The sequence below is a fragment of the Phalaenopsis equestris genome, unplaced genomic scaffold (assembly GCF_001263595.1).
Source record: "Phalaenopsis equestris unplaced genomic scaffold, ASM126359v1 Scaffold000326, whole genome shotgun sequence".
Classification (NCBI taxonomy): Eukaryota; Viridiplantae; Streptophyta; class Magnoliopsida; order Asparagales; family Orchidaceae; genus Phalaenopsis; species Phalaenopsis equestris.
Window position 1 is genome coordinate 957,656 of NW_018164768.1, and position 4,745 is coordinate 962,400.

Below are 4,745 nucleotides of genomic sequence, written 5' to 3' on the forward strand. Positions count from 1 at the left end.
GCGGCGCGCCCGGCGGTGGAGGGTGCGAGCGGGAAGTACTACGCGGATTGCAATGAGGCGGCGGAGGCGCAGTCAGCGGCGAGCGGGGAGGTGGCGGCGCGGCTGTGGAGGGATGCGGAGTCGATGATAGCAGATGCGGATCTTGGTGGGTCGGATCCGGATCCGGATCGAGTGGGGTAGGGGTGGAGACAGGAAGGAGGGTGGTGTACGTTTGGGGGAGGAGAGAGAATCCTTTAGAACGCGGGGGACAGAGCTTCGGGAGTGATAATGCAGGCGACAGCAGGGTTTTGTGTAGGGAGATAATCCGGCAACGAAGGGAGGTAGGCAGGCTATGGAGTTAATACTGCCTACCTTCTCTGAAGAATTAGGGTTCTACAGACTACGAGTCTGGATAAATTTAATAATTAATAATGTTTTAAAATGAGTAGTAATGTTCTGGAACTTTGTTTTGTTAAATGTATATGAAATATATAATGAAGTGTTAAAGTATTTGCATTTATGCATGTTTTAGCATCCTGAAAGATTATGAAACATCTCTTAAATGTTATTAAGACGCTAAATGATTATATTAATTTTATGTTATATTTGTATTACAGTTTGAATTTCAACATTCGTAGTAATAAGTTGGTGAGCTGGCTTGAAGTCAACTGACTGAGGTGACCGACAAAGTGACCCTATGCTCTTAGGAGTAGGTGTTGGTCGGTCGAGGAGTTTGGTCGTGTGGCGATCTTATTTGGTGTCTTTTGGCATGGTCGACCGGAGCAGTTTATTGTGAGGTGGTCATTTGTTCCATACTCAGGGTTCTTCGATCGAATGTGATCAACCGACCTTTTTCGTAGTGATTCGCAACTCATTTTTCCTCCAGCTTGTGTCTCCCTTGCATGATTGTTTCGTCATCTCGGCTAGATCTCCTAATATTGCAAGTTCTCAAGATGATATTGTCTTAGCCCACGTGGGGTGTCCGAGGAGACTCGCTGTCAGGATGATTCACGCCTTACTTTCAACAGGTATTGTCGCTATCGAGTGAGGAACTATCTCTGGAGCTTGAACTTAAACCGGGTTTGGAAACGCAACTTCATGCAAGGCCTTGGATCGTCAGTTGATTGGTTACCTCGAAAGGAGGAAAAATATTGCATCAGGACTCCGCACGTAGAGTTACGTTAGGAGTCTAATGAAATCACGTCATGTGAAGTTGACAGAAGAAAAAATTGACCTGGTAGCATAGGAGAATATTCCTCTCATGTTATTCATTTGTTATTATATGTTATTATGTTATGAGAATATTATCAGTATTATAATAACACAATAACATATCAATAATGAATAACACATAATAACATCTGAATAACACACAATAACACATGAGGAATATTCTCTTATTTTACCGCACCTAACTCTACTTGCAGAATCCTGATGCAATATTTTCTCCGAAATGAGACCCTTTAATCTTTGTTGTTCGTTCTCTTTGAAATTTATATTGATATTTTTAGTATATAAAATATGTATTACTGTTGTGATAATAAGAGTAAATTTACATGTCATATATTGATTATTTTTAAGATTAATGTTTAACTATCAATATATATTAGAACACCCAACTCATTATTAATATGATGATATTAATAATATATAAATTCATTTTCAATCTTTTTGTTCCTCTGAATTACAACTATTGAAATTTATATACTGTAATAAAAGGAGGCATGAAGATAAATTTGTTTTACATTGCAATAATTGATACCCCTCTCTTCCTTCTGCAAACTATTAATTACATCTCAAGCTATGCAAATTCATAATTCACTAAGCTGTAAATATATTTATTGTATCTGCAATATAAAAATGAATTGAAATAAAGCTGCATTCAGTTTGAGATGGCATGTTGGGATGGGGACAAATCAAGAATCTTTGGTCAGAACCGCATTAATTTGTATGGGTGCCAATTATAATGGGGAAATTTGCATGCATAGCACAAATTTTTTATGTATTTACATATCTAACTCTTCCAATAACATCCGTATTTACAGGAGCATGAAAAAGATGAATTTGCTATTTTTGATGTGATATTAGATAGGAAAGTGTAGGGGTGAGATATGTAAATATAGTAAACATTTGTGCTATGATTGTAAATGTCCTATATTTATTTCATAGTGCGAAGGTCAGAGTAGTGGCTTGGTTTGATAAAAAGGGTGGGTAACTTTATTTGAAAGTTTCGGGGGTGCGATTTTGATGAATATACCTACCTAATTAATGCTGATCATTAATAACCAAAATTAATATTTCAGGGTTAATATTTCTTTTTTTTCATAAAAGATGGCCCGTTAAAGGCTTTGTTTGGGGCAGCTTATTTGGTGCGGTGACGTCTTTAAAATGCACCTGATCATTAATAACCAAAATTAATATTTCAGGGTTAGTAAAGTTTTTTTTTTTTTCATAAAAGATGACACGTTAAAGGCTCCGTTTGGGGCAGTTTATTTGGTGCAGAGACGTTTTGAAAATGCACTTGGAGTGTTCTGCATTTTGGCAACTTATGCGATTTAAAAACTCTGAAATCAGTGTTTTCTCACAACAACTTTCTGACAGCGGTCTGATTTTTTTAAGAAAAATAAAAATTTTTAATAGTCATCCCACCTAACTTATCAACAGATTATTCAATAAGCTGCAGCTGCCCCAAATAGATCCTAAATCAGATTGGGACTGAAATGACAGATATTTATTTTACTTATACAATCGATGAAGAGCACAATGTAGAAGTTGTTGGTCGTGAATACGAAGAAATTAATCTCGGTGATCAATACGACTCAAATGATGTGTTTGAAGAAGAGATTATGACTATACCCTCTGGTCACTCTTCAGCCGATGCCCAGTAAGATCGTAGCAACATCGGTTTGGTTGTCCAAAAAAATACGGTTAATTCGTAAGTATGTAATTATCCCTAATAAATAGAGCAAAATAGTGTGAGATTGGTTTAAAATATATAGAGTGAGCACATAAATTTTCTCATCAAGATTCAAAGTGCAGAACTAAGGAGTTAAGATAGATTCAAAGGGCTTATTTTGGTTTAGGTTCAGTTTTCTTTAGATACGTAACAATTACAAGGTTCCTTACTAAGCTTTCAATATCTCATACTTTCGGAACAAAGCTCTTTATGGAACAATTTGGACGCATTGGCTAAGTCGGCAAGCTACAAACCTATGGGAATAAGTGAATGATATAACTTGTTGAACTAATATCTGTCTTTAAATCATACCCAAATAATAAAACATAAAAGAACAAGGGAGGGAGAGAAAACAAAAGGCTTAAAGAATTTGATATTTTGCTTACATTTGACTCCTTATTAATTAACTTGTTGCCGTGCGACTGAGCCACATTTTCTCGTTCAACTACTCTGATGTTATCCAAAATTTTTACTTCGTCCACCCCTTAGATCCGTCATCCGATTGATGTATGAGCTTTGATACGTCTGTCCTCTAGGTTGATTGGGTTTGTTTTGGGGCAGCTGTAACCTTTTGAAGAATTAGCTGTGATGTTACTGAAAAAGAAGTTACTGTTTAAAAAGTTTCGGTAGCTACTTATTAAAAAAAAAGATGAAAAAATTTAGACCACATCTTTGTAGCAGTCACCGCAGATAACCAGATTTGATGTAAAAACACATCTTTCAGCTGCAGTTTTTTCAGAACGCATACAAAATGTTGTTTTGTCAAACAGAACAAATTGCGGTGCAGAACAACTTCGCCACCACACTGTTAGCCCAAACACGTCGATGGATCATCTAGGTCCTTAAAATGTCTCCATTCATTGTGATTGAGGACAATTGCTTTGCTTGTAGCCAATTGCTCTAGTCAATGGCACTTGAATCACCCAACTTGATTATTCATACATTACATTAAACTAAATTCATTTATTATTAATTTATATTAAATTTTGATCGAAACAATCAAAGCAATTGTTTTTCTCATTTTCATAATCCATAAACTATGAGATTAGCAGTGTAGCTCGTTATCATCATTAGCATTAGCTTTATCCCATTAAGCAATTTCGATGTATAAATCCTTATCTTTATATATACATATATATATATATATATATATATAATATATTCTAAAAATATAATATTTTTCATGTTTATGTTTTTGTGTGATTTAAATATTAACTCAGTAGTCATTATAGAAAAATATAAATAAATACTCGAGGAATTCAATATAATGCATAAATCTTTATGTATATATTCTTAAAGTACTTATTTATTTATGAATATTTTGTTAGAAAATTCATGTTTCAACTTTATACACAAATTTCAAAAGAAAAGTACATAATAACCAAGATCTTTTAAATTCATGATTTTTACATATGTAAAATAAACTGACGCATACCTGTATTCATGATGAATAAATTTGATCTTGAAGAGATGGAGTTTCTCTCTCTAATCCCTTAAAACTTTCTGTACTTTTTGATGGAGAGAAATGTACGAGGTGTGTTAGGTAGAGAGAGGACCCATTCTCAAATTCATACTCTATTTAACCACCATCCATCAAGGGTGTTACTAACCAATAGGATTTATGATAATTTAATAAATTAATTGATTTTTATTAATAAAATCAATGACATAAGTTAGTAATATTTATTTATTTTAGGGGTTATATGAGTTACAAAAATAAATATCATAAAGTTATGACATAAGTTATGAGTTAAGAAAATAAATAACTTAAGTTATCAAAATAAATATCATAAGTTGTCATAATTTATGA